This window comes from Pipistrellus hanaki (genome assembly GCF_964339955.1).
Source record: "Pipistrellus hanaki genome assembly, chromosome: 21".
Classification (NCBI taxonomy): Eukaryota; Metazoa; Chordata; class Mammalia; order Chiroptera; family Vespertilionidae; genus Pipistrellus; species Pipistrellus hanaki.
In genome coordinates this window covers 6,965,586-6,984,386 of record NC_140523.1, presented here as the reverse complement: position 1 = coordinate 6,984,386, position 18,801 = coordinate 6,965,586, and the positions used below count along the sequence as shown (strand labels likewise).

At 41.7% G+C, this 18,801-nt stretch overlaps 3 protein-coding genes across 3 annotated transcripts in view; 2 read left to right on the top strand and 1 right to left on the bottom strand.

Annotated features, from left to right (window-relative positions):
• Positions 1-18,801, bottom strand: part of LOC311614387 (zinc finger protein 418-like) — a 122,437-nt gene that overhangs the window by 12,987 nt on the left and 90,649 nt on the right. The gene's annotated exons all lie outside the window — the stretch shown is intronic.
• LOC311614403 (zinc finger protein 416-like) overlaps positions 1-18,801 on the top strand; it is a 108,763-nt gene that overhangs the window by 31,586 nt on the left and 58,376 nt on the right. The window lies entirely within an intron of this gene.
• LOC311614377 (uncharacterized protein) overlaps positions 1-18,801 on the top strand; it is a 120,054-nt gene that overhangs the window by 64,390 nt on the left and 36,863 nt on the right. The gene's annotated exons all lie outside the window — the stretch shown is intronic.

Sequence of the window (18,801 nt, the reverse complement as noted above, 5' to 3'; positions counted from 1 at the left end):
TAGTGTCTCCCATGACTATGAAATAAAGTACAATGCTGTGTTACTGAAATATCTAAGCAGGTCCGTGTTCAATGCAATCATTTGACAGTTTAAAGAGAACCATAATGAGAGTATTTACACCAGGAAATTATCAAATTCTACACACCTACATGTAACTTAATGGATTAATTAATGCTTAGACGTAAATTAGAGTGGCTCTGAATATTAACAATTAAACTAAGAGTGTAGTACATCATATAAGTTGACTTCAGTTGTGCTCGTGAGAGTGCAGGTGTTACTGATTTACTTTACTTAAATACTACACTCATATGGTTGTTCTCCAGTGTGAATTCTGTCATGCCTTGTGAAAGCAGATTTTTGCCTAAATGATTTCCCACATTTAAAACACTCATATGGCTTTTCTCAATAAGTGTGAATTCTCTGATGTTTTGTGAAAGTACATTTTTGCATAAATGATTTCCCACATTCATTACACTCATAAGGCTTTTCTCCAGTGTGAATTCTCAGATGTTTTCTGAGTGTGGAGATATGCCTGAATGACTTTCCACAATCACTACACAAATAAGGCTTTTCTCAAGTGTGAACTCTGTTGTGCTTTCGGAGGCTAGAGCTATCATTGAAGGACTTTCCACATTCACTACACGCATATGGCTTTTCCCCAGTATGAATTCGGTGATGCTTTGTGTAATCAGATTTTCGCCTAAAAGATTTCTCACATTAACCACACTCATATGGTTTTTCTCCAGTGTGAATTGTCTGGTGCTCTGTGAGAGTGAACATGAGCCTGAATGACTTTCCACAATCACTACACACATATGGTCTCTCACCAGTGTGAATTTTGAGGTGTTGTATGAGGTTAGACCTTTCACTGGAGCACTTCCCACAATCACTACACTCATATGGCTTTTCCCCAGTGTGAACTCAGTGATGTTTTGTGTAATCAGATATTCGCCTAAATGATTTCCCACATTCACCACACACATATGGCTTTTCTCCAGTGTGACCTTTCCAATGTTCTCTGAGAGTGGACATCTGCCTGAATGACTTCCCACAATCATTACGCTCATATGGCTTTTCTCCAGTGTGAATTCTATAGTGTTGTGTAAAAGTGGAGATGTGCCTGAATGACTTTGTACAAACACTACACTCATATGGTTTTTCTCCAGTATGAATTCTCTGATGCAATGTGTAAGCAATTTTTTGCCTAAATGACTTTCCACAAACACTGCACTCATAAGGCTTTTCTGCAGTGTGAACTCTCTGGTGCAGTGTGAGATGGGAACTCTGCCTAAATGTCTTCCCACAATTACTACACTCATATGGTCTCTCACCAGTGTGGATTCTGAGGTGTTCAATGAGATTATACCTTTTACTGAAGCACTTCCCACAATCACTACGTTGATATGGCTTTTCCCAAGTGTGAATGCTTTTGTGGTGTAAGAAGTTACATTTCTGACTAAATGATTTTCCACATTTAGTACACTGGTAAGGTTTTTCTCCAGTATGAACTCTGTGGTGTATAGTGATGGAAGACCTGTCATTGAACAGCTTCCCACAATCAGTACACTCATAGGACTTTTCTCCAGTGTGAACTCTCTTATGTTTATTAAGATTTGAGATAGATCTGAAAACTTTCCCACATGTATTACATTCATAAAGCACTACTCCAGAGCAGACACCCTGATGTTGAACAAGATTCTTTTTGTGGCAGGCAGCTTTTTCACATTCATCCCATGGATGATGCCTTTTTGTATCAGGAAATTCCACTGAAATCTCACGATTGTGTGGCTCTTCAGTGTTGACAGTGGCCTGGGCCTGAGGAAGCTCTGAGATGTCTGGGGAGTCTTTCCCAACCTCCATACTGGTTGAAGAAACCCCTGAGAAACAGAAGCTTAACCTGGGCACAAATGAGGCCTGGTTCACAGCTTCATTCCATGGCTTCTCTTCACTGGCATGTCGGTGTTGCGGGTGAGTTTCCACGGAAACAGAAGTCTCTCACACCTGTGTCACTGAAGACTGCTTTCTGTTAAAATTCTGCTGCTTGTGCCTCAGTGAAGTACAGACTATCTTTTAACACAGAGAAACACCTCCCACAGAGAGGGGTCCCCTGGGTTGCTGAAGCTGTCTTAGAAGCACTTTCCTGTGACTCCCCTTTCACACATTCACTTTGCTCAGAACAGGCCTCAGCATCATGTGTGTTTTATGCTCACAACTTGAAAACAGAAAAATGGTGATGAAATAAGTGTCGACTGCGGTGACAGGGAGAAGTTTTTTTATAAAAGTGTACCACACATAACACATTGGTTACATGCAATTGTCTAAGAGTAACATATCTGTTGGAAGGATAGAAGAAATGCTCCTGTGATACTCTGTGCCACTGAAGATCACCATACACAGAAGATCTTAAACAAAATATGAAACAAATATGACAAGCAGCACATGAAACAGATGCTGGATCATCTACTCTTTCTTCTGCTAACAGTGTTAAACAGGACTTCTCTGCAGGTGACATGGGCAAGCTGTGAAGAATGTTGCTTACATTTTATTCGAAGGAAAATTTAAAAAACAATAAGCTTGTGTCAAGGTCTAGTGAGGCACCTATGTGCATCTCATAACAAATATCCAGGTTATTGTTTGAAAATACTGCAGATAGAGGAGTTCAGAAGAGCATGTGAAGGGAAAAGAATAAAAAGGTAAAGGTAGCCATAAACCCAGAATTCACAGATTCAAAGATAAATCAGCTGTAAAGCATATCAAGGAAAAGGTATAAATCAGCTGTTCCAATGGCAGAGCAACCGAAACTCGGTTGATCATGAGCAGGTTTCTTGTAGGATCTAAACAAGATCTGTATGTCATCATTCCCGTGAGTTGCAAATCTAGAGACATCGTTTTAGATCATCCTTCATGTTCACTTTCTGAAAACACCAGCCTTACCCGTGAACCTATTATTATACAAGCTCATTTAACACAGATATTCTTAAATTTATTGAAAGACAATAGAGATGAGTAGGAAGCACCTGGTCCCATTAAGGTGTTCAGAACAATCCTGACTCCCAGACACTTCCTGCACAATTTGATGCTATGGGTGTTTAAGGGATATTCATGGAGTCCTTTGCTCAGGTCTTTCCCAGTGACTCAGCCCTCTTGGCTACATGACATTTGACAGGAAAATGGAACAAAATTGAAGAGCCCATGGTCTCGGTATTGGAGAGAGAAACTTTACATTTGGAGAATAAAGGAAAGAGAGAACTTCACCTCAGGACACTAGGAGAATTGTGAAGGTCTTACCTACAGATGATACAAGTTCAAAAACTTCCAGCATCATCCTGCGGTATAGAAATCTCTGAGCCTCATCAAGAAGCTCCCACTCCTCCTGAGAGAAGGTGATGGCCACGTCCTCAAAGTTCATATCCTGCCACAATGGACACAGTTCAGTCCAGGATCAGTTTCTCTGCTATGATTTTAAGTTCATCCTCTCCAACATCCATATTCTTCCTCAACTCCCCACATAAGAAAAGAACCCAGGACTTGGTGCATCAGAGTCCCTCTCTCCTTATATCCCTGCTGTTACTGTGTCTTCCCACAACAATAAGGGTAGATAATTATATAGAGAATACCTGTGCTCTAAGACTCACATGCAGGCCACACTTCCCCTTTTCAATACAGTGTGTGTCATGAACACAAGGTAGGGAGAGATGGTGTCCATAATGAGAGTGTGAGGATTTGACATAATGCTCTGTTGTCCCCTGAATTCCCATTTTCAGACCCCAATAATTATGGCATCAAACTTCAATTATTTGAACCCAATCTCAGGGTGCTTAAGCCATTATTTTGCACTGCCTCTAGGTCAAAATTCACTGAACCACACTTCTCTCACACAACTTCATTCCCAGAGGCACAAAGTCAAATGTAACACAAGTATGTCGTGATTAGCACACTATATTTCATAATCATCTTCTCTTCTTAAATTTGAATCTACCACGTCTTTAATATATTTCTCTTACCATTCTGCCATCCAAAGCCAGTGGAGAATTTCACGTCCAAAGGATGGTGATGTATGCTATCTCATTCCTATTTTCATGAATTAACCTGTAAATTCACCACTCTGTAGTATCAGCAGGTAATGGACTCCACCTTCATTCCCTCTCATTTAAATGTCATGGCACTGCAGCAGTTAATGCACCTGCCCTCTCCAAGGACACATCATTCCTTCTCCCACACCTGTCTCTCACCTGCACTCCCATACCCACAGCCCACAAAGTCATCTCCTTCACTTCCTACTCATTGGTCAGCATTAGTGGTATATATGCTGCTTGAGAAATTCAAACAGGAAAAACTTCTACACCAACTCTGAGAGTCCACACTCATAGAGGCAACCTTCTGTCCTTCAATGAAGGCCTCTCTTCATTAATCAGGTTCCATAGTCTATGGCCCTCTATCCCATGCCCAGTGAGTCTCAACAATGACCCTGATGCTTTAAGCAAATCAACCAGAATGAGGATAACAACCCAGATTCAAACTCACAACAATATCCTGTTATATGTTTAACAAGTAAATATGTAACAGCTGCTGTTTCATCTTGTTTGATTCCTTTTCAGTTTCCAATTAAAAAGACAAAGAAAAAGAGGATCTACAACGTTTCCCTTGTCCCTACACTCTGTCTCCATTTCACAGAAGTTTTCATCTTTAAACTGTGCCTCAGAGTTCCAGTTGCTCATGAACTGCTCCCTGAAATATCACAACCCTAACAGATAAAATATAAAGGTTTTGGTATCCCGAGTGAACATTACTTTTTACTATGAATATCTGCATCTCAGTTGATAGCCCTTCCATACCACCAGTTGCCAAATGAAATCTTTTACTCTTACCTCTCTCTCCACCTCCAAATTAGAAAATCCTGGTGGCCACACGTAAAACACCAATCCATAATCCAAAGCTTATTTAACCATCACAGCCACCCACAGTGGCTACTTACTACGACACTAACCAAGACAATATTAGCAGCATCCATCCTAGTCTTTCTACTGCCTCCATCCCATCTATATGGTTCAGCCTGCAGCAGCCACAGGGAGTCTAATAACACCTGGGTCAAACACCCTGCCTCTATTGCTCCAAACCACTGATTGCTCCCATCACCTACAGAACAGACTTCCACGTTGTCACAAAGCTATTAAAGACCTGACTCCTTTTCCATTGTTTCCAGTTTCTAATTAAAAGAAAAAAGGGGTAGGGGACAACTTAGGGTTCCTTAATGAGCTCAGACTTCACTCCAAGCCTTGACCCGTATAGCAACCCATGCCCGGAAAAATTTCTCACATCCCATTCCACTGGTTGCCCCAAACCAAGACCATTTATATGACCCTAGTCCTGGATCATAGAATTCTGGGTTTAGTGTCCCATCAAAATCCCCAGGTCAAAGACCTAGAAGAGTGGCTGAACATATTCCCAGGACACAACTATCTCAGAGGCAACAAGAATTTGAGGCTTTAAAATAAGCTCTACAACTCAGCCCCCTTAAGTGGTTTTGACTGCAGGAATCTGGTGAAAGTAAAGGTCTGTTGAGAGCCTGGAAACCACCACCAGGACCCATAGTCTCAGGCTGCTCAGGGCCCTTGCCCAGCCCAGGCCCAGTGATACCTGTATTCCATCAGGGCTTTCCCAGGACTTCTCCATCCTCTCCTTAACTGCTATCTTCTCTCTTCTAGTATGCTCTTCCTCTGAGAGGTTTTGATAAAAGGTTAGTAATCTAACTCAAACCATGCCCCTTTTTGAATCCCAGCCATTAATTGCAGCAGCTTCCTGCAAATGAAAGCAAAACTCTTCAAACAAAACTATGCTGCGTCTTCTTTGCTTCCCTTAGGTATAAGGCAGACCAGGAGTTCCCAAATCCTCCCTCCTCAGTCACACCACCACAGCCAGTCACCTTCTCCCACACAATCACACCATGTGACACCCTCAAACAACTCACTATTCTGGCGCTGAGACCTGGACTTCAGGACCGGACAGGCCCCCACACCAGAGGTTGGAGGGTAAATGAGGTGAAGCCAGGTTGAACTCTGGAAGCAGAGAGTAGTTTAGAAGCACAAAGAACTCAATCACAGCCTGTTGTGACCCAACCAGCCTCACACACACAACTGCAGTGTGGGGACGCTACCTCTGTTGTCTCGTGACCTAGCACTGGAGCCTCCGAATCTGTGAGCACACTGCAAAGGTCAAATTCACCACCAAGAGAAAGACTCTGGAAGTCAAACTCAAAACAATGAGCCTCTCCTGGGCGTCGTTGACTAAGCCCAGCCCTCCTTAGTGCATGGCCCTTTGGGTAATGTAGCAATCTAGCCTTGCATGTGTTTCTAGGATCCCATTCACTCACTGACCATTGCGAATATTGTTCTGGGGCATCCAAGTGACATTGGGAATTGTGAACTTTAGGTTTTATAAGATTGTCACAGGTTTCTAGGGAGTGTTATATACAAAACTGAACTTCCGTTTGGAAACATTATTTCATATTCTGTGACTCTCAGAATGCTCCCTGAGGTGAAAATTATTATTTGAATTATTCCTTAAGACTACAAATCTAAATGGATAAATATATGTAAAGATATTTCAATTGACTTTTACATAGAGAAGAAGGATAGAAACATAGAATGGCTTCCTCCTACATGACCCCCTAATGGGCTATAGCCCATAACCACAGAAAGTGCTCTCAAATACCAACTGAACCAGCAGTCTTACAGTGCAGGGGACTACACTCAATAAACTGAGACGTTTCAGCTTACCTTTTTTTTTTTTCATGAAAACATCATTATTAAGATAAAAAGCAGGCTATATTTAATTCAGGTTTTAAAATGAAATTTGACAGGATATATAGGCAAACACATTGACATTCTCTATATTGTCTGCATGTCTGTAGTCAGTACACAATGAGATGTTAAGGAGCTAAGAGTTACTGAATATTTACTAGAGCTACCAAGCCCGGATTCAATGCTTTACATGCATTATTATTTCATTTAATCCCCTTTGCAATCTGAGATGGTTTCACAATCTATTTGATGGGGAGGGAATCCAGACTCAGAGTTTCAATATGAATTGCTTGTTTGTAGAGTTAATAAAGGCAGGGCTGGAAGTCACACCCATGTGTCTCTAACCACCTTGCTTTGGCTTCTAATTTTAGGCTCTGCTACCCCCTAGAGCACATGTGTCAAACACAAGGCCCGCGGGCCAAATCCAGCCCGCCAGGCCTTGCAATGTGGCCCTCACCGCGCTGTCATCACTGCACTCCGCTGTCAGTTTATGACATTGTCAGTTTATGACTGTTCAGTAAAACATTCGGCCCGCGATTTAGGCTGGATTTTAGACTTTGGCCCCTTCTCTGATTGAGTTCGACACCCCTACCCTAGAGGGTAGAATCGGAGATTCATTTCCATTAGGACAGACTAGATGTTATTGTGGGTAATGAGCAGCCCAAAAGCTTTAGTGGTTTAGAGTAAAGAAGGTATCTTTCTTGTTCCTAGCACGTGAACACCCTGGTTCTGCTGGAATCAGGATAAAGGAACAGCCAACATGTAGGTTCCTGCTGGGTGTTATCAGAGATGGACAGAGAGGGCGGCCCATCTCCCTGGGTCCAGACTCTTCTGTTAAGGTAATTGGCTTGACTCCCACATTTCATTGGGCAAAACCTATCACTGGCTTCAGCCCACATCAGGGTCGGTAGTAGAGCCTGACATACTTGATGGGCCCCAGTCCAAAGGCTACCACACGGTGCCAGCCTCTTTGGGTCTGCTAAGGGGCAAAAGAGAAGATTAGGGACTGGTAACTAATAGCAGTGGATGTTAATCAGGATGGTTTCTTGGCTTTCTCCTCATTCACCTAGATTTTGTCCCTGAGCTTCTCCAAACCCAGGATTTATCAGCCCGAACTTTAAAAAAAAATGGAGATTGGTCTGATATCATTGCCATAAAAATCAGAACCCACTTCTGAGTGTGACCCTGGGTAACTCCCTGGTACCTGGGTCCCCCACTGTGCTGGGAGTGAAGTCCACACATTAAGAGAGATGACTGGAAAGGTCACTGCATGTTCTCTTATATTCACAGCAGTCACTACCCTGCCTCCCAGCCTCCTTGTCATTTGCATTGCCCAGGTGAATGATCCATGAGGTGGGGCTTATTGGAAAAGAACCGACAATAACACAAACGGTGATCCTGTGGTTTCCGTTCATTCTGTGCAGGAACCTGTGCTAAATGTGGTCCCTTCATATTTTCCCCATCCCCACTGCAGAGAGCACTGTGCCTATTCTGCCTTCTGGCCCTGGTGTTACGGGGAGACCATGCACACTCAGTAGATGAGCAGAGATGGCAGGTCCAGGAGTGATGCTCAGAGCAGCCCAGGCACCTTCCTCTATTACCTTTAAGTTGATATATCCCATGTGCAAGGTATATGACCACCTCTGGAGTCCACCAGTTCCCTCAGTTCCCCAATCACAAAGGCTCTGCCTGAGGTGCCTAATCCTGGGACGGTGGCTGTCAGATGCTCAGGTAACCAGGGAAAGCTGAATCTTCTACTGTTGACACTGGATACAGCAGTGGTGTGATGGGGCATCACCTTTCCCTGATCTCCAGGTGGCCTCCCGCCCCTGAGGGCTCCTGGAGTGTGAGAGGGTACAGGGTGGGCTGAGGGATCCCCCACTCCAATGCATGAATTTTCATGCACCGGGCCTTTAGGACTTAATAAAGCCATAAGGAGCATTTGCATTAAAGACCCAGATATCTCTAACTGGTTAGAAAATTAAAATCCCAACCTTATTTGAGCAGGAGCATCTCTATTAATTTCCCAGAAGGACAAGCCTTGCTTCAGGGGAAGCAAATATTGGCAATCAGTGAAGATGATTACCATGGGAATCCATAGGAATGCTGACGGATCACAAAAAACAACAACAACCTGGGACTGATTATAGGATTATCCTTCCTCACCTCTAAGGTCTTTTCAGTTGAGGAAACCTTGAGATAACCACCGTAGATGGGTCAGGGGACTAAAAAAATTAGTGTTTATCTTCTCTGCCAATGACTTCAGCCACAGAAAACAGTTATGGAGCCCCTGAAAATGTCTATAAACAAACAGCACACAAGCCACAGACCTTTGACCATTTGTAAAATATGTTTATAAGAGGCATTTCCCCCTCCAATTTACTGCAGTCTTTTCTACTCTCTATGAATACAGTTTTTCTATGTTAATAGTGATTCCATTTAAAACTCGGAGTCTTACAGCAAATGACACCAGCATATGAAATTTCATTCTAAATGGCACAAGGCTGCTTTTTAATATAGGGAAGAGTTCCCTTATACATTGCTGATAATTATGTAATACTGTGAACAGAGAATATAATTCATATTGTTCACACAGGCCCAACAAAAGACACCTATTCTGGGAGACCACTGAACTCACCAATAAGAGTGGCACCAGACTGCAAACTAGAACCACAAAGTCATGTGGACTACCTTTCAAGACCTTGGTAGAATGCAAAATAACACAATATGTGACAAAGAGTGAATTTCTGCCATTCTTATGTACTCTGCAGCATGGAAAGTTTGGGAATCCACAAATACAGAGTCATATTAATTTACTCTCTTTAAAATATTACATATATATATATATATATATATATATATATATATATATATATATATTTCACAGAGAAAGGGAGGGGTGAGAGATAGAAACATCAATGAAGACAATCACTGACCAGGTGCCTCCTGCAAGCCCTGGACTGGGAATTGTGCCCACAACCCAGGCATGTGCCCTTTGCTGGAATTGAACCCAGGTTTAAAGCTTGATATTTCCCAATAATTTTACTTTGTCATTGGGAAGGTTCTGAATAATGTTTGTTGCTACTGTGTCCGTTTGTGGAAAATAAAATACATTCTTGGGCTATAAAAATATGTAATCATGTCCATGTTCAATGCAATCATTTTGACAGTTTAAAAAGAACCATAGTGAGAGTATTTACACCAGAAAATTGACAAATACTACAAACCTACATGCCACTTAATGTATTAATGAATGCTTAGACTTAAATAAGGGTAGCTCCAATTGTTAACAATGTAGATTAAATGTGTCAGTATGTTGTATAATTTGACTTCAATTGTGCAGAGCATTAAAAGTGAATGAAATAGTTTTCCTTTCAGGATGCAAAACCTATGGTCCCATATGGCAAAGAGTCACTTGAGTCAGTGAGGAATTACGGATATTTATTCATATGTCTTACATGCTGCACAGTCCTCTTTTGGTTAAAAGAATACGTTTATTTAAACAATTTGCAGACGATCCTCAGTAGACATTTAAACAAAGCAGATAAAAGTCATATTCACCATAAAAAATTCCTTAGTACATGAAATTAAAACAAAAGCAAGTTAAGATTATACGTATTTCCAGGGTTACTATTTGAAAAGGTTAACTATTGTATATACTTTGTGGGTAGCAGATAAATTGGAGTTTTCATACAATGTGGTCTAGGGGAAAGACAAAAAGAATGACCATTTTGGCTCACATTTCTGCATATCTTGTGTAAAACATTCATCTACACAACAGTTTGATAAGTAAAACATATGTCCATATAGAGGATTGAATGAAAATATTCCCTAAAGGTTTATTTATAATACCCGAAACCTAGAAATAACAAACAGAAATCAATAGATAAAGGGGTTATTCACAGAATCCAGTACTACATAGCAATAAAAAAAATTACGCTACACATAAGCATTTGTATTGAATCTCAAAATGACTGTGTAGCTTGGAGGAAACCAGCATTTGTTGAAAAGTACACTACAAATAGTGCCAATAAAATTATGAACCGTATGAACTATTCTATTGTAAACGATAGAAAAATCCATAAGTGCATAGAGGGCCAAGAAAGTCAGAGAGATAACAACAGGGCTGTAGAAAATACAGGATATGGCAAAGAAGGCTTAGAGTTGTGTGTATGGAAAATCATATAATCTTTAATAATAATAATAATAAAGGAACAAAGTGTGGTCCAACCAGTGTCCTCAGTTGGTTAGGTGTCATCCCTTTCAGAGAAAGTTCTCTGGTTTGATTCCAGGTCAGTGCACATCCCCCAATGCATCCCCAGTAGGGGGCAAGAAGAAGACAGCAAATCTATGTTTATCTCTATCTTCCAGCCTCTTTTGCTCTCCCACCCGAAAAAAGAATAAAATCATTTTCTAAAATATTTTTAAAAATACAGTCTGAACTTCCAACGGTGAGCCTATTATAGCGCTACCCTGTGTATGAGCTAGAGGTGTGTTTATGTCACATCTGACAGTTTCACAGCTTTCTCTCTAGGTCAGAGCTCACCAAATAGCACCCATTACAAAGGGGCTCCCTGTTGCATGTCAGTTCTCATTTCCTGGGAAGACCAACCTTGTCTCAGGGGCAGCAAATGTTGGCAAGCAGTGAAGAATATTGCCATTGGAATCAGCAGGAATGCTGACTGGTTACAAAAGACACATCCTGGGGCTGATTACATGATTATCCATCCTTTAGCTTTGAGTTCTTGCCTGTTGAGCAAAACTTCAGGTGACCTCCCTAGGGGGGACAAGGAAATCCACAAACCCATGAGATTATTTTTTCTGCCAGTGACTCCAGCTACAGGAAATAGAGATGGAGGTCCTCAGACTGTCCTCAAAGACCAAATATGCCACATAACCTGGAAAAATTTGGACTTATATCTAGAAGAGGCACTTTCCATTTAGTTTAACTGCAGTGTCTCCCATGACTATGAAATAAAATACAATAATATGCTACTAAAATATCTAATCAGGTCCGTATTCAATGCAATCATTTGACACTTTAAAAAGAACCATAACGAGAGTATTTACACCAGGAAATTGTCTATTACTAAAACCTACGTATCACTTAAGATTAATGACTGCTTAGACTTAAATTAGAGTGGTTCTGAATATTAATGATGAAATTAAGAGTGTAAGTACATCATATAAGTTGACTTCGGTTGTTCTCCCTGAGAGTGCAGGTGTGACAGATTTACTTTACTTAAATACTACACTCATAGGGTTGTTCTCCAGTGTGAATTCTGTGATGCCTTATGAAAGCAGATTTTTGCCTAAATGATTTCCCACATTTAAAACACTCATATGGCTTTTCTCAATAGGTGTGCATTCTCTGATGTTTTGTGAAGGTACATTTTTGCCTAAATGATTTCCCACAATCACTACACTTATAAGGCATTTCTCCAGTGTGAAGTCTCTGGTGTTCTCTGAGATTGGAGATCTGCCTGAATGACTTTCCACAATCACTACACTTATAAGGCTTTTCTCCAGTGTGAAGTCTCTGATGTTTTCTGAGAGTGGAGATCTGCCTGAATGACTTCCCACAATCACTACACTTATAAGGCTTTTCTCCAGTGTGAAGTCTCTGATGTTTTCTGAGAGTGTAGAACTGCCTGAATGACTTCCCACAATCCCTACACTCATATGGTTTTTCTCCAGTGTGAACTCTGCGGTGTGTAAGGAGGTTACAGCTCTGACTGAAGCACTTCCCACATTCCCTACACTCATAAGGCTTTTCTCCAGTGTGAACTCTCTGGTGCAGTGTGAGATTGGAACTTAGCCTAAATGTCTTCCCACAATCACTACACTCATATGGTCTCTCACCAGTGTGAATTCTGAGGTGTTCAATGAGATTACACCTTTTACTGAAGCACTTCCCACAATCACTACATTGATATGAATTTTCCCCAGTGTGAACTCTCTTGTGTTGAAAGAAGTTACATTTCTGACTAAACGATTTTCCACAGTCAGTGCACTGGTAAGGTTTTCCTCCTGTGTGAACTCTGTGGTGTATAGTAAGGGAAGACCTGTGATTGAACAGTTTCCCACAATCAGTACACTCATAGAACTTTTCTCCAGTGTGAACTCTCTTATGTTTATTAAGATTTGAGATACATGTGAAAATTTTCCTACAAGTATAACACTCATAATTTACTACTCCAGAGCAGACACCCTGATGTTGAACAACATTCTTTTTGTGGGAGGCAACTTTTTCACATTCGTCCCATGGATGATGCCTTTTTCTATCAGGAAATTCCTCTGAAATCTCACGATTGTGTGGCTCCTCAGTGTTGACAGTGGCCTGGGCCTGAAGAAGCTCTGAGATATCTGAGGAGTCTTTCACAACCTCCATACTGGTTGAAGACACCCCTGATAAATAGAAGCTGCACCTGGTCACAAATGAGGCCTGGTCCACAGTTTCCTTCCAGGGCTTCTCTCCACTGGCATCTCTGTGTGGCTGGTCAGGGTTTGCACTGAAACAGAAGTCTCTCACACATGTGTCACTGAAGACTGCTTTCTGTTCAAATTCTGCTGCTAGTACCTCAGTCAGGTGCAGACTATCTTTTAACACAGAGAAACACCTCCCACAGTGAGGGGTCCTCTGAGTTGTTGAAGCTTTCTTAGAAGCACTATCCTGTAACTCCCCTTGTATACATTTACTCTGCTCAGAACAGGCCTCTGCATCATGTGTTTTATGAGCACAACCTGAAATCAGAAAAATGGTGATGAAATAACTGTTGACTGTGGTTATAGTGAGAAGTCTCTTTATAAATGTGTATCGCACATAACACATTGGTTACATACAATTGTCTGACAGTAACAAATGTGTAGGAAGGATTGAAATAATGCTGCTGTAATGCTTGGTGCCACTGAAGATCACCATACATGGAAGATCTCAAACAAAATATGAAACAAATATGGCAAGCAACACATGAAACAGAAGCTGGATCATCTGTTAATTCTTCTGCTAACAGTGTTCTACAGGACTTGTCTGCTGGTGACATGGGCAAGCTGTGGATAATGTTGCTTACATCTTATTCCAAGTAAAATTCAAGAAATTAAAAGCTTGTGTCAAGGACTAGTGAGGCACCTATGTGCATCTCATAACAAATATCTAGGTTATTATTTGAAAATACTGCAGATAGCGCAGTTCAGAACAGCAGGTGAAAGGAAAAGAGTAAAAAGGTAAAGGTAGCCATAAACACGGAAGTCACAGATTGAAAGATAAATCAGCTGTCAAGCATTTCAAGGAAAAGAGATAAATCAGCTATTGCCAATGGCAGAACAACTTAAACTGGTGATCATTAGCAGGTTTCTAGTAGTATCTAAATACCAACTGTATGTCATAATTCCCGTGAGTTGCAAATCTAGATATCCTTTTAGATCATCCTTCATGTTCACTTTCTGAAAACATGAGCGTTGCCCTTAAACCTATTATTGTACAAGCAAATATAACACAGATATTCTTAATTTTATTGAAAGACAATAGAGGTGAGTAGGAAGCACCTGGTCCCATTAAGGTGTTTGGAACAATCCTGACTCCCAGACACTTCCTGCACTATTTGATGCTATGGGTGTTTAAGGGATATTCATGGAGTCCTTTGCTCAGGTCTTTCCCAGTGACTCAGCCCTCTTGGCTACATGACATTGGACAGGAAAATGGAATAAAATAGAAGAGCCCATGGTCTCGGTATTGGAGAGAGAAAGCTTACAATTGGAGAATAAAGGAAAGAGAGGACATCACCCCAGGACACTAAGAGAATTATGAAGGTCTTACCTACAGATGAGACGAGTTCAAAAACTTCCAGCATCATCCTGCGGTATAGAAATCTCTGAGCCTCATCAAGAAGCTCCCACTCCTCCTGAGAGAAGGTGATGGCCACGTCCTCAAAGTTCATATCCTGCCACAATGGACACAGTGCAGTCCATGATCAGTTTCTCTGCTATGATTTTAAGTTCATCCTCTCCAACATCCATATTCTTCCTCAACTCCCCACATAAGAAAAGAACCCAGGACTTGGTGCATCAAAGTCCCTCTCTCCTTATATTCCTGCTGTTACTGTGTCTTTCCACAACAATAAGGGTAGATAATTATATAGATAATTCCTGTGCTCTAAGACACACATGCAGGCCACACTTCCCCTTTTCAATACAGTGTGTGTCATGAACACAAGGTAGGGAGAGATGGTGTCCATAATGAGAGTGTGAGGATTTGACCTAATGCTCTGTTGTCCCCTGAATTCCCATTTTCAGACCCCAATAATTATGGCATCAAACTTCAATTATTTGAACCCAATCTCAGGGTGCTTAAGCCATTATTTTGCACTGCCTCTAGGTCAAAATTCAATGAACCACACTTCGCTCACACAACTTCATTCCCAGAGGCACAAAGTCAAATGTAACACAAGTATGCCATGATTAGCACACTATATTTCATAATCATCTTCTCTTCTTAAATTTGAATCTACCACCTCTTTAATATATTTCTCTTACCATTCTGCCTTCCAAAGCCAGTGGAGAATTTCAAGTCCAAAGGATGATGATGTATGCTATCTCATTCCTATTTTCAGGAATTAACCTGTAAATTCACCCCTCTGTAGTATCAGCAGGTAATGGACTCCACCTTCATTCCCTCTCATTTAAATGTCATGGCACTGCAGCAGTTAATGCACCTGCCCTCTCCAAGGACACATCATTCCTTCTCCCACACCTGTCTCTCACCTGCACTCCCATACCCACAGCCCACAAAGTCATCTCCTTCACTTCCTACTCATTGGTCAGCATTAGTGGTATATATTGTGCTTGAGAAATTCAAACAGGAAAAAGTTCTACACCAACTCTGAGAGTCCACACTCATAGAGGCAACCTTCAGTCCTTTAATGAAGGCCTCTCTTCATTAATTAGGTCCCATAGTCTATGGCCCTCTATCCCATGCCCAGTGAGTCTCAACAATGACCCTGATGCTTTAAGCAAATCAACCAGAATGAGTATAACAACCCAGACTCAAACTCACAACAATATCCTGTTATATGTTTAACAAGTAAATATGTAACAGCTGTTGTTTCATCTTGTTTGATTCCTTTTCAGTTTCCAATTAAAAAGACAAAAAAAAGATGATCTACAACATTTCCGTTGTCCCTACACTCTGTCCCCATTTCACAGAAGTTTTCATCTTTAAACTGTGCCTCAGAGTTCCAGTTGCTCATGAATTGCTCCCTGAAATATCACAACGCTAACAGAAAAAATATAAAAGTTTTGGTATCCCGAGTGAACATTAGTTTTTACTATGAATATCTGCATCTCAGTTGATAGCCCTTCCATACCACCAGTTGCCAAATGAAATCTTTTACTCTTACCTCTCTCTCCACCTCCAAATTAGAAAATCCTGGTGGCCACACGTAAAACACCAATCCATAATCCAAAGCTTATTTAACCATCACAGCCACCCCCAGTGGCTACTTACTACGACACTAACCAAGACAATCATAGCAGCATCCATCCTAGTCTTTCTCCTGCCTCCATCCCATCTATATGGTTCAGCCTGTTGCAGCCACAGAGTCTAATAACACCTGGGTCAAATACCCTGCCTCCATTGCTCCAAACCTCTGATTGCTCCCATCACCAACGGAACAGACTTCCACGTTGTCAGAAAGCTATTAAAGACCTGACTCCTTTCCCATGGTTTCCAGTTCCTAATTAAAAGAAAAAAAAGTGGGAGGGGACAACTTAGGGTTCCTTAATGAGCTCAGACTTCACTCCAAGCCTTGACCCGTATAGCAACCCATGCCCGGAAAAACTTCTCACATCCCATTCAACTGGTTGCCCAAAACCAAGACCAGTTATATGACCCTATTCCTGGAACATAGAATTCTGGGTTTAGTGTCCCATCAAGATCCCCAGGTCAAAGACCTAGAAGAGTGGCTGAACATATTCCCAGGACACAACTATCTCAGAGGCAACAAGAATTTTAGGCTTTAAAAAAAGCTCTATAACTCAGCCCCCTTAAGTGGTTCTGACTCTGCAGGAATCTGGTGAAAGTAAAGGTCTGTTGAGAGCCTGGAAAACACCATCAGGATCCACAGTCTCAGGCTGCTCAGGGCCCTTGCCCAGCCCAGGCCCAGTGATACCTGTATTCCATCAGGGCTTTCCCAGGACTTCTCCATCCTGTCCTTAATTGCTATCTTCTCTCTTCTAGCATGCTCTTCCTCTGAGAGGATTTGAGAAAAGGTTAGTAACCTAACTCCCAACATGCCCCTCTTTGGATCCCAGCCATTGATGGCAGCAGCTTCCTGCAAATGAAAGCAAAACTCCTCACACAAAACTTTGCTTCGTCTTCTTTGCTGCCCTTAGGTATAAGGCAGACCAGGATTTCCCAAATCCTTCCTCCTCAGTCACACCACCACGGCCTGTCACCTTCTCCCACACAATCACACCACGTGACACCCTCAAGCAACTCACTGTTCTGGCTCTGAGACCTGGACTTCAGGACTGGACAGGCCCCCACACCAGAGGTTGGAGGGTAAATGAGGTGAAGCCAGGTTGAACTCTGGAAGCAAATAGTAGTTTAGAAGCACAAAGAACTCAATCACAGCCTGTTGTGACCCAACCAGCCATAGACAGACAACTGCACTGCGGGGACGCTACCTCTGTTGTCTCGTGACCTAGCATTAGAGCCTCTGATTCTGTGAGCACACTGCAAAGGTCAAATTCACCACCCAGAGAAAGACTCTGGAAGTCAAAGTCAAAGCAATGAGCACAGTAATAATGAGCCTCTCCTGGGCATCTTTGACTAAGCCCAGCCCTCCTTAGCGCATGGCCCTTTGGGTAATGTAGCAATCTAGCCTTGAATGCGTTTCTAGGATCCCAATCACTCAATGACCATTGGGAATATTATTCTGGGGCATCCAAGTGACATTGGGAATTGAGAACTTTAGGTTTTATGAGATTGTCATATATCTAGGGAGTGTTATCTACAAAACTGAACTCCTGTTTGGAAACATTATTTCAGATTCCGTGACTCTTAGAATGCTCCCTGAGGTGAAAATTATTATTTGAATTATTCCTTAAGACTACAAATCTAAATAAATAAATATATGTAAAGATATTTTAATTGACTTTTTCATAGAGAAAAAGGATAGAAACATAGAATGGCTTCCTCGTACATGACCCACTAATGGGCTACAGCCCATAACCACAGCAAGTGCCCTCAAATAAGAACTGAACCAGCAATCTTTCTGTGCATGGGAATATGCTGAATAAACCGAGCCATTTCAACTTGGCTCTTTTTTTTTTTTTTTTTTTTTACAGAAAATATTACATTATTAAGAGTAAAAGCAGGATATGAGAGAATATATGTAATCCTACTGGTTTAAAAAGGAAATTTGACAGGATATATAGGCCAACACAATGACATTTTCTATTAATGGCAGCAGGTTCCTGCAAATGAAAGCAAAACTCCTCACACAAAACTTTGCTTCATCATCTTTGCTGCCTTTAGGTATAAGACAGACAGAGATTTCACTCATCCTCCCTCCTCAGTCACACCACCACGGCCTTACACTGTGGCTTTTCAGCCCGTTACCTTGTCCCACCAAATCACACCATGTGGCATCCTCAAGCAACTCACTGTTCTGGCGGTGAGACCTGGACTGCAGAGCCAGAACAGGCACCCACACCCGAGGCTGGAGGGTGAATGTGGTGAGCCCGGGTTAAACTCTGGAAGGAGAAAGTAGTTTAGAGGCACAGAGAACTCAGTCACAGCCTGTTGTGACTCAACCAGCCACAAACAGACAACAGCACTGCATGACACTGCCTCTGTTGCCTCGTGACCCAGCACTGGAACTTCTGATTTCTTGAACACACACTGCAAATATCAAATTTACCACCAAGGGAAAGACTGTGGAAGTCAAACTCAAACCAACGAGCACAGGGATAATGCGCCTCTCCTGGGCTTCATTGACTA